The sequence below is a fragment of the Carassius gibelio genome, chromosome B3 (assembly GCF_023724105.1).
Source record: "Carassius gibelio isolate Cgi1373 ecotype wild population from Czech Republic chromosome B3, carGib1.2-hapl.c, whole genome shotgun sequence".
NCBI classification, from domain to species: domain Eukaryota; kingdom Metazoa; phylum Chordata; class Actinopteri; order Cypriniformes; family Cyprinidae; genus Carassius; species Carassius gibelio.
This window is the reverse complement of record NC_068398.1, coordinates 45,627,699-45,640,030: the sequence shown is the minus strand read 5'-3', so window position 1 is coordinate 45,640,030 and position 12,332 is coordinate 45,627,699. Positions and strand designations below refer to the sequence as shown.

Sequence of the window (12,332 nt, the reverse complement as noted above, 5' to 3'; positions counted from 1 at the left end):
AGTGCACTCAAAAACTGTGCTTCCCAAATACCAACACACACACTTGTTGCTCAGGTTCTCTAATTAAACATAGCCACAGCACCAACCAGTGGACAAAACCTTTACCATCCCCAAAATGGCTCCTACATATAATTCAAGTGTATGGTTTCCTTTTATTGCATATTGCAATAAATATTTCTGATTTCTGTATCAATCTGTGTTGTGTTTGTTTATTTTTATTTTTCTTAAGAAGATAACTGACCCTTTACTCTCCTTTGTAATACATGTGCTTATAAACCAAGAAATGTTATATATATATATATATATATTTATAAGCTGCTTACTAATGACTATTAATGTTGGGACAAAACTTTATAAAGCATGAACTGACTATTTACTAATGAGTGCAGTTATTATAAAGTGTTACCAATGCATTTACTAATGTTAACAAATTAGACATCATTTTACAGTGTTAACAAATCCTTATTAATTATTAATTATTTTATTAATATAAGTTTGTAATGATTTTATTGACCTATAAGCATTTGTGAAAGTTCTGCTTGCATTACAGCTTAGTCTTCATCTGTGAGTTGAACAGTTTTACTGTTACATCCATGAGATTATGTAAATTCAGATAAATATCATGTCACAGGATGTCAGAGGTCAATATCAAATGAGTTTTAAACTATTATTTGCAGCACAAATAAGGATTTTTAGGATTTTAAAAAATCCCTAAAACTGTCAGAAAAGGATAAGGCCTAAGAGATTTCTATGTGAGTGGCTAAATTTATTTTAGTTTTTACAATTATAATACATTAATTATGAAATTATACAAAATGTATTAAAAAAAGTACAACAGTTATTTTTTTCCAATGTTTTTTTTTTTTTTTTTTTTTTTTTGGGATTTACATTTAAAAAAAATAGCCTACTGCAATCATTCTAAACAGCTTGAATAAAACCCGTTAATATTTATTATAGATCACTGTAACTGTCTATAATCTAACAAGTTTATTATGAAAATAAAAGTGTGTACACCAGATAAATTGGACGATAAAGAAATTGCTAATAATAGTATAATAGAGCATGTTTTAGGTTTTTAGGCGTTTAGATGCAGAAATATACAAATCAAATGTAAAATAAAATGTAATTGATTTAATTAAATATTTCTTGTATATAATTCTTGTTAGAGCAAGATAATAAATAAATAATAAAATACATACATTAAAAAAAGCAGCCAAGGCGAATGAGTTTGTAGTCCATTTTGAGTTATGTATTTTGAAATAATCTTGTCCGTGATGTGTTTGTTCGTACGACGAAAGGCAGAATCCTGCAGCTCGAGAGATATATGTTATTCTGCCAGTCGCGCTTTCAAATAGTCTTTCACATTTAAACGGGTCACAAACACCTGCATTTAGCTCTTGTTGTGTTATAATGGGTGTATTGTGTGCATTTGTGGTAATATTTTATGTTAAAAAGCTCTTAAACAAGAATAAATTCGTTTGTTTTCAGTTCGTAACACTGTACGCGCTGATCGGAGGTGGTGATTTCAGATAGGCAGCCGCAAATATTTAATTTTCACACAAACAGTTCAAAAACATCTGAATTTAACTCTTGGTGTGTTCTAATTGGTGAATTGTGTGATATCTCTGTAATATTTTATTTGTAAAAGCTATAAAACAAGAATAAACTCGTTTTTTTCTGAGCTCGTCATTCCACACGCTCGTGCTCAAATCGGTGATTCATCTCTCGTATTTCTCACATATCACTGACCACACATCAATTATTAATGAGCCCTGATCTGGTAATAATCATATATGTTGGTTTAGCTTGTCAGTGTGAATTAAATCTAAGTATTTATTTGTATTTTTAACCGATTTAAAAGTGAAACTAAAAGAGAGTCTCCTCCCTTTTTTAGTCTGGTAACTGCACCTGTAGGGGCGCATTTTCTCTCAGACAATGGAAGTCTAAGCACACACACTCAAACAGAGGGACAGAGTGAGATGAGATGTCTGACAGTTTTTTATTTTCTGTTATCCGTACAGTGTTGTAAAGTCGTGAAACCGTTTCCTCAGAATTACTTTTTCATCTGTATGAAAAAAATCTTTGACATGTTTGGAAGCTGCAATTTAAAAAATACAATACAATTAATGATTCCCTTTTTATGGTCATTTCAAAAAATCACCACGGCAAAACCATTCAACCTATACAAAATCCATTCGCAATTTAAGTTCCCCAATGTTTTTGCAACTTGTAGACAAAGTTTGGTGTGTCAGGTGTACTTCTCTGAGCAGTATGCATAAATTCAGAGCCGAATTTTGCCAAAAATCCATATTCAAGTCAAAATAGCCAACGTCCTGTTGGATCGTAGCTGATGACTTTAAATTAGAAAGTTTTCCCTCTTGATAAGAACAATATATGTACCGAGTTTGGTGTCTGTAGCTAAAACTAACCCCCCCACTTTTGTCAAAAGATGGAGCTATAGAGTGCCTCTTCCACGCCCTTTAATAAGCTTTTGCCAGTGTCTAGCTATTAGAAATACTGATGTGTGTTCTGAGTTTCATGAAATTCTATGTATTTTATATGTCTCAAAATCACCTGAGAAGTATTCCAGTTTGACATGTTGCCATGGCAACAATATTTTTAGATATCGATATCCCCCGAGCAGATTTATATCGGCTTTGTTTTAAAATTATTCTGATGGAGTTTGAAGCAAATTGATAAAAATAAGATGCTGAATTCAAAGCATTTTGAAAACGACACACTTCCTGCTGCCAGTTGGTGGCGCTATAACTTTGACTCCTACTAGTCACATATATGCAATCGACATCATACAACGAATAATCTGATGAAGTTTGATTAAAATCAGGAAATGTATGTGGATGGTATTAGACACTTCCTGTTTCTCACTTCTCGCCATCAGCAAACCGTTCGAGATATCAAAAATCCCCTGGACATTTTTCATCCCCAATGTCTTGAGATCATGTTGACCGAGTTTGGTGGCAATCGGGTAAAAAAACCTATGACAAGCCTATGTCAAATTCCAGAGCATGCGCTTTTTACATAACTCTAAATAGCTGACTTCCTGTTGGATGGAGCCTATGACATGCAATACGCAAGTTGTTCGGCACAATGAGATCTATATATGTACTGAGTTTCATTTTAGTACGTGCAAGTATGTGTGAGCTATACATCAACATTTCTGACTGTGTTCCAGGGGGCGCTGTAGAGCCCCTGTGGCACGCCCGGGTCCCAGCCTCTGCAGCCTCCTAAAGGCCACAGATCCAAAGGTGTGCACAAATTTTCAAGAGTTGTTGAGCATATTAAGGACCCCAAAAGCTCCCAAAACTTTGACGACAAATATGAATACTAAACCCTAAATAGCAACTTCCTGTTGGGCGGAGCCTATGATATGCAATACGAAAGTTGTTTGGATTGATGAGATCTATATGTGTACTGAGTTTCATACCTCTACGAGGTATGATATATGGCCCTCGATATTCCAGGGGGCGCTGTAGAGCCCCTATGTCACGGCCGTGTATCAGTCTCTGCCCGGCCCTAATGGCCACAGGTTCCAATGTGTGTGCCAATTTTCAAGAGTTTTTAAGCATGTTAAGGGCCCTAAAAGCCCCCGAAACCTTGAAAAAAAATTAGAAGAATAAATAAAACCCGGGCTCAACGCCAGTAAGCTGCTTTAGTAAAAAAAGGCGAACAGTGAGAAATATGCATTTAATGTCGTAAATATAAGTGGAATATTTCAAAGTCATTTATATGTGCCAATCTTCCTGTTGCCAGCAGGTGGCGCTATCATTATAATGGAATATTAGCCTTCAGATGTGTTCAGGGCAGGACTCTTATCGAACGTGAAGTTTGGGGAAGACTGAACATTTTATGACTTACAACAACTTCTCTTGCTGTGGCGAGACATCAAATTTTGTCATGGCGCCATGGACACGCCCTTTAACAAAAACCCAAGATCTCCACAATTTAACATTGCACAGGCCTTTAGATTAGACTGACCACAAAAAATACATTAATGTCAAAAGATTTCTAGGAGTAGTTTGTCGCATCGTAAAACATGTCACTTCCTGTTGCCAGCAGGTGGCACTATGACTATAACTGATTATGAAGATCTGTTAAGGGCATAAGTCTTATATAACATGTGAACATGTCTGAGTTACAGCAACTTCCTTTTTCATGGCAAAACATCAAAATTTGTCAGGCCACCATGGACACGTACTTTAACGTAACCTCAAGAACTTCGCAATTTAACATCGCAAAGGGCTTTAGATTACACTGACCAAGTTTGGTGTTGATCTGAATAAATCTATAGGAGGAGTTTGTTAAAGTACAACCCCTGAAAATGGCAAAAACAACACAAATTTTGCAGAGAAAATTCAAAATAACCGACTTCCTGTTGGGATTCGGATTTCGTACCAAGAGACTTTTTCATAGGTATTGTAGTGTTACATGTGTGTACCGATTTTCTTACATGTACATGAAACATAGCTCGAGGCGCACTCCGTTGAATGTGTATAGGTGGCGCTTTCGTGCCATTTTGCCACACCCGGTGGAATATTGGCCTGCAGATCTGTTCAGGCCAGGACTCTTATCACACATGTGAAGTTTGGGGAAGATCGGACATTTTATGCCTGAGTACAACTGAACATCGCACAGGCCTTTAGATTAGACTGACCACAAAATAGACATTGATGTCATTACATTTCTAGGAGTAGTAAGTCACAGTGTAAAATATGTCACTTTCTGTTGCCAATAGGTGGCGCTGTGACTATAACTGAATGTGGGCATGTCAATCTGTTCAGGTTCGGAGTCTTATCAAACATGTGAAGTTTGGGGAAGATTGGACATTGTATGTCTGAGTTATAGCAACATTATTTTTCATGGTAAATCATCGAAAATCACCAGGCCGCCACGGACACGCCCTTCAACGAAAACACAAGATCTTCACTATTTAAAATCGCAAAGGCCTTTAGATTAGGCATACCAAATTTGGTGTTGATCTGAATAAATTTCTAGGTTTTGCACTTTGTGGTGAAGTCTGTGTGTTTCGCGTCTCCACTGATTAGATTGTTAATTGTCATCAGCAGCAGCTGTCACTCATTACACTCTCCCTATATATTGGCTTGTCTCATGTCTTGTGTTTGTGAGAACGTTGTTTCATGTCGAGTAACTGTTGTATGCTTCTGTGTTGTTCTGCGTCTGGATGTCCGTGTCTTCCCCTGGAACCTCATCCACTCTTCGCACCTCCACAAGCATCACTACTTATCTTCGGCTCGATTGCCCGTAGTTCCTGTTCCATCCTCTCCTGCTGCCAACTCACTATCACCATCCGGATTACTCACGGTCTCTCCACCATCTAGGATTGTCATCTTCCCAGTATTGTTTTGTACTCTTGTTTTATTTTTTCATTAAATTGTTTAACTCTCACTTGTTTCCAGCTCCTCCTTAACCCAGTCATCACAATAAATCTCTAGGAGGAGTTCGTTAAAATACAGTGCATGGAAATGACAAAAATTACACCAAATTTGCTCATAATATTAAAAATAACCGACTTCCTGTTGGGTTTAGAATTTTGCTCCAAGAGTCTTTTTTGTAGGTATTGGTGTGTTACATATGTGTGCCAATTTTTGTGCATTTACGTGAAACATAGCTGGAATGAATAGGTGGGGCTGTCGAGCCATTTTGCCACACCCTCTTCTGAATCCTATATTAGACGAAAATTTTCACCAGGTTTGACGCGTGTGCAATGTTTCATGACTTTGAGCATGTTTAAGCCCTCAAAAATGCGATTCATTTTGGAGAAGAAGAACCGGAATAATAATAATAAACAGATAAAATAGCCCTAATAACAAATAATCCTAAGGAGAACAATAGGGCTTTCACCCTCCAGGCTTGAGCCCTAAAAATAATCCTATGGAGAACAAAAGGGCTCTCGCCCTCCAGGCTTGAGCCCTAAAAATAATCCTTAATGAAAACAATAGGCCTCTCTCCATTTGGGCTTGAGCCCTAATAATAATAATAATAACAAATAATCCTAAGGAAAACAATAGGTCTCTCGCCCTTTGGGCTTGAGCCCTAATAAAAGAGAAGCTGAATTATTGATTGGAAGCATCCAAATATGCCTGTTATTAGTCTAGATGGAAACAGGGGTCCACACATCCTTAAAGTGTCTATTTTCATAATCTGCCAGGTGCCAAGCTGAAATAATGTCCCAAAGGGTTATTTTTTAACCCTTTGCTGCACCCAACCGGAACCCGAAAAATCAAAAAGTGATATAGAAAGTGGCATAACATTAGAAGTAAACAACATACAGAGACAAATGAACACATTTTCCCATACAATTCTGACCCCAGGAATTTAATGGAATGGTTATTTTTGACATTTGACAACATATTCACCTTATTTCTGGACGAAAATTGCAAAAAATGGCCAAAGATGTGTAGAGGATCAACAATTTTTTTGGTTTTCTCAAGCACATATTTTATTTTTGTGACTTTGCAGTTGGCAGTTGGTGGTCAAAATCTAAATATGATATAAAGTGGCATAACTTTTGATGTAAACAACTCACAGAGACAAATGGACACACTTTTCAATACAATTCTGAGCCCAGAAATTGTTATTTGTCGTGTTTTATAACATCTTGACCATCTGTGGTCAAAAAGAGCAAAAAAAGTTCATTTGACAGCATTTTTATTATTCTTAGCAGCCTGAAATAGGGTTTATTTGAACCTTTTACTTCACCTATCCTGAACCTGAAGATATTTAAAATAGTTTTACTTTTGAAGTTAACAAAACAAAGCAAATTAACTTAAATAAAAAAATACAAAAAATAATAAAATAAATAAAAACTACAGAAAAAAATTCAAAAAGGTCCAAAAAGTTGACAGCATAAACTGCAAGTTTTTTATTTTTGTGTCTTTGCAGTTGGCAGTTGGTGGTCATCGGTTGGTACCTGCAGATCACCATCTCCCACTGCTCTCTCTTTTGGGAAAAATTTCAGTAAGTATTTGAAACTATAATTAAGATATACCTTTGTCACTCACCTAAAGGATTATTAGGAACACCATACTAACACTGTGTTTGACCCCCTTTCGCATTCAGAACTGCCTTAATTATACATGGCATTGATTCAACAAGGTGCTGAAAGTATTCTTTAGAGATGTTGGCCCATATTGATAGGATAGCATCTTGCAGTTAATGGAGATTTTTGTAGGATGCACATCCAGGGCACGAAGCTCCTATTTCACCACATCCCAAAGATTGGGTTGAGATCTGGTGACTGTGGGGGCCATTTTAGTACAGTAAACTCATTGTCATGTTCAAGAAACCAATCTGAAATGATTCAAGCTTTGTGACATGGTGCATTATCCTGCTGGAAGTAGCTATCAGAGGATGAGTACATGGTGGTCATAAAGGGATGGACATGGTCAGAAACAATGCTCAGGTAGGCTGTGGCATTTAAACTATGCCCAATTGGCACTAAGGGGCCTAAAGTGTGCCAAGAAAACATCCCCTACACCATTACACCCCCACCACCAGCCAGCACAGTGGTAACAAGGCATGATGGATCCATGTTCTCATTCTGTTTATGCCAAGTTCTGACTCTACCATCTGAATGTCTCAACAGAAATCGAGACTTATCAGACCTGGCAACGTTTTTCCAGTCTTCAACTGTCCGATTTTGGTGAGCTCATGCAAATTGTAGCCTCTTTTTCCTATTTGTAGTGGAGATGAGTGTTGGGGTCTTCTGCTGTTGTAGCCCATCCGTCTCAAGGTTGTGCATGTTGTGGCTTCACAAATGCTTTGCTGCACACCTCGGTTGTAACGAGTGGTTATTTCAGTCAAAGTTGCTCTTCTATCAGCTTGAATCAGTCGACCCATTCTCCTCTGACCTCCAGCATCAACAAAGCATTTTCACCCACAGGACTGCCTCATACTGGATGTTTTTCCCTTTTCACACCATTCTTTGTAAACCCCAGAAATGGTTGTGCGTGAAAATCCCAGTAACTGAACAATTGTAAATACTCAGACTGGCCCGTCTGGCACTAACAACCATGCCACGCTCAAAATTGCTTAAATCACCTTTCTTTCCCATTCTGACATTCAGTTTGGAGTTCAGGAGATTGTCTTGACCAGGAACACACCCCTAAATGCATTGAAGCAACCGCCATGTGATTGGTTGATTAGATAATTGCATTAATGAGAAATTGAATAGGTGTACCTAATAAACCTTTAGGTAAGTGTAGATTGTTTACAAGTTTCAAGGGCTTCTGTATCTGGTGAATCATTATCATTGAAAAGGGACTCTTTGCGCCATGTCAAATCACTGTCAGTTCAATTTGAAGGAGCTTCTTGTTTCCCAATCAGTGCATTTTCTGTGACAAAGCAAACTCCAAGTTCAAGGGCAAGACTGAAGAGCTCACAAAGTTTCAGAGTTGGAAACACAAGGAACCAGGCTGGAAAGTTATTGAACCTAGGGCACAAGAATTAAAGAAAGAGGCTCTTTATCGCAAGGTGCAGGGCTAGGACCTATTTGAAATGGAAGCTAAGTATCCTCCATCATGCAGAAACAACTTCAACACAGAGTACCAAACCCATGAGCGTGGAAGGGAGAGAGTAGAAAAGGCAGCAGACAACACTGACAGCCTGCAGGCCCAGAAGACAGCAGCACATAACAAGTCATATTGTGTTATAAAGGATTACATTCTTAGGAATGTGACTGAATGCAAAGAGGTTGTCCAGCTAAGATCCATGTGCAACTTGTACATGAAGACATTGGAAAATCAAGGTTTTCCTAATCCTGAATACCACAGTGAGAAATTGACAAGACGGTTACAGGGAGACAAAGACATCTCTCATGAACTCACTTTCTCCAAGGTGCAACAACATGAGTGTATTAAGTCGAACCTCATATACAGCTCAGCATTACTGTAGATGAAGCAGTTGGATGTGCATACAAACTTGGAACAGCTGACCAACTTCAAGAAGCAGCACTCACCCTCCACCCTCCAAAGAGTCAAAAGAAGCTAGCATCGACACCTCTATCGAAGCAAATAGGTGAGTTATAAGTTAATTTACTGCTTTCGAGGTCCTAGATTGTCAATGCTGAACTCTTTTTGATACAGGCATTTGATTTTGATATTTACTAAAGCAATTTTCTGTCTTTCTAGCTCACATTTACATTACATTTATTCATTTAAGCTGACGGTTTTTTCCAAAGCAACTTACAATTGATATATATGTCAGAGGTCGCACGCCTCTGGAGCAACTAGGGGTTAAGTGTCTTGCTCAGGGACACATTGGTGTCTCACAGTGGATTCAAACCCGGGTCTCTCATGCCAAAGGCATGTGTCTTATCCACTGCGCTAACACCACCCCACACCCCACAACACCATCCTTTCACATCTAGGACACTCAGAAACATATGACTTCAGTATGAAACTTGAGACAGCAATGACAGAAGAGACAGAAAGACAGAAAAAATTGCTTTAGTAAATATCAAAATCAAATACCTGTATCAAAAAGAGTTTTTGCATTTTCAAAGAAAATGCACTGATTGGGAAACTAGAAGGAACACCTTCTTGGAGCTCCTTCAGATTGAACTGACCGTGATTTGACATGGCGCAGAGAGTCCCTTTTCAATGATAATGATTCACCAGATATAGAAGCCTTTGACACTTGTAAACAATTTATTTTCCCTGTAATGCTTTTATAGCAATATTGGTGGTAGCCAATTGTATTCAAAGACAAGTCCTCTAACTTCAATGGAATCTGTTCACAAATATACCTCATGTGGTATGGTGAACTGATGTCTTCACAGAGTCTCATATCTCATATCCTCCACCCAACTAAGCTACCAACACTGCTAGTCAAGAATACAGATTCAATTTCCGAAAGCCTGTGATTATAGTAAAAACTGTTGAAAAATCACTTTAAGTTATGACTACAAAGGTATATCTTAATTATAGTTTCAAATACTTACTGAAATTTTTCCAAAAGAGAGAGCAGTGGGAGATGGTGATCTGCAGGTACCAACCGATGACCACCAACTGCAAAGCCCCAAAATTTAAAAAAACTTGCAGTTTATGCTGTCAACTTTTTGGACCTTTTTGAATTTTTTTTCTGTAGTTTTTATTTATTTGATTATTTTTTGTATTTTTTTTATTTAAGTTAATTTGCTTTGTTTTGTTAACTTAAAAAGTAAAACTATTTTAAATATCTTCAGGTTCAGGATAGGTGAAGTAAAAGGTTCAAATAAACCCTATTTTAGGCTGTTAAGAATAAAAAAAATGCTGTCAAATTAACTTTTTTTGCTCTTTTTGACCACAGATGGTCAAGATGTTATAAAACACGACAAATAACAATTTCTGGGCTCAGAATTGTATTGAAAAATGTGTCCATTTGTCTCTGTGAGTTGTTTACATCAAAAGTTATGCCACTTTATATCATATTTAGATTTTTCAGGTTTGGTGCAAAGGGTTAAAAATACAGCTTTTTCCACATTATTTCAGCTTGGTACCCAATTTAATCTTTAAATATACACTTGAATGATAAAGAAATAATATGTTGTGGAAAAAAAAAATCACCCTTTGTGCTTGAGAAAACTAAAAAAATAGTTGATCCTCTACACATCTTTGGCCATTTTTTTTGCTATTTTCGTCCAGAAATAAGGTGAATATGTTGTCAAATGTCAAAAATAACCATTCCATTAAATTCCTGGGGTCAGAATTGTATGGGAAAATTTGTTCATTTGTCTCTGTATGTTGTTTACTTCTAATGTTATGCCACTTTCTATATCACTTTTTGATTTTTCGGGTTCCGGTCGGGTGCAGCAAAGGGTTAAAAAATAACCCTTTGGGACATTATTTCAGCTTTGCACCTGGCAGATTATGAAAATAGACACTTTAAGGATTTTAAAAAATCAGGTGGCATAAAAAAAGCCGGGGGGGTGGGCGTGGACCCCTATTTCCATCTTAGACTATATAGCAGACAATATTATGTGAAAAGAGTAAAATGTCCAAATTCACATTGTTCTTAAAACTTTAGATGAAAAGTAGACTAGTAGATTAGTTACAAAGTCTGGTGAGTTCTGCAGTGCATACAAAGCATGCTTTACGCATAAGGAAAGGATTCTTAAATGGTGAGTAAGTGAACATGGTTGATGTAGTAGCTATGTCCAAATTGCATTTCGGCTACACACATTTAAAGTGCAAACTGTGTAGGTCCCCCTGTGAAGGTGGGCCCCCTCACAGCATCAGATCGTCAGTGCACAAGTGTGTGCCAGTTGCTATAGTTTATTTTGAATCAAAACTATTTTCTGCTATCTGTATATAACGATTAGTTTGTCTTTAACAAATTTTAATACAACTAATTCTTGATAATGTTTTACATTCTACCCATAAATGTTATAGTGAAACGTTCTTAAAAAGCAGCTAGTGAAGGAATGCAATTAAAGTAATTTGTACATTTTTTTTTACATATATTTTTATTATTATTATTTGTTTATTTTCAAGCTAAACATTTTCTGCATGGTTTAAAAAATCTGATAGATGCATTTCAGTCAAAAATGCGTTGAGAGAAAAAAAGTTGTCAGCAAATCCTTCACATTTGACTTATTATTTAACAATCATACAATCAGGATGTGTATTCAGTCTTGGTTTTCTTGGTCTTGTGGCACTTTTTTTTTTTTTTTTGGTTTATGTTTATGTATTATTTAAATGAAACAATTTGTGTAGCCTTTTTAGTGTTGTTCCATTTATACATGCCATTTTATTCTGTTTTCATTCCTTCACAGAAGTGCTGCAAGTGTGTGATATGACCATGTATTTGTGCGTGCATTAAACCCCTGAAGAAAAAAAAAAAACATTTTTAATGGATCACATACAGATATCCATTCTAATTAAGTTTAAATCTAATTGAACAATATCATTTTGTTAACGGTTAATAATCAGTTCACAACTGGTCTGTCAGGTCAACTTTTAGGGAAGCCCCCCACCACGCAACGTCCCCTTGCAGAGTGTGCCCTGCATGCCCATCCACTACACCACTGCACATACATTGGCTAGGTACGAGACCATTGAAAACTGTAGGCCTGAGTCAGACAGTGTGCAATTTTGAATGCATCCTTTCTCTTAGATAACAACCTTTCTGGTTCTTTCAGAGCGTTACAAATGTCAGTCACTGTTTGCAGATACCACTGAAATTAATGTTTCCTGTTTCCTTCTCAGTGTACTGCCATATTACAGCTCCTTTCAATAATAAAAAAAAAAAAAAAAAAAAGATTATTTGATTGATTTCTGGAAACCTGACAGACTTGTTAAAAACCAGTATTTCAA

The 12,332-nt window shown here is 36.8% G+C and overlaps 1 protein-coding gene and 1 long non-coding RNA gene across 14 annotated transcripts in view; one reads left to right on the top strand and one right to left on the bottom strand.

Moving 5' to 3' along the window:
* LOC127952757 (gastrula zinc finger protein XlCGF57.1-like) overlaps nt 1-12,332 on the top strand; it is a 179,293-nt gene that overhangs the window by 88,949 nt on the left and 78,012 nt on the right. The window lies entirely within an intron of this gene.
* The window catches only part of LOC127952784 (uncharacterized), a 169,796-nt gene that overhangs the window by 81,064 nt on the left and 76,400 nt on the right, over nt 1-12,332 (bottom strand). The window lies entirely within an intron of this gene.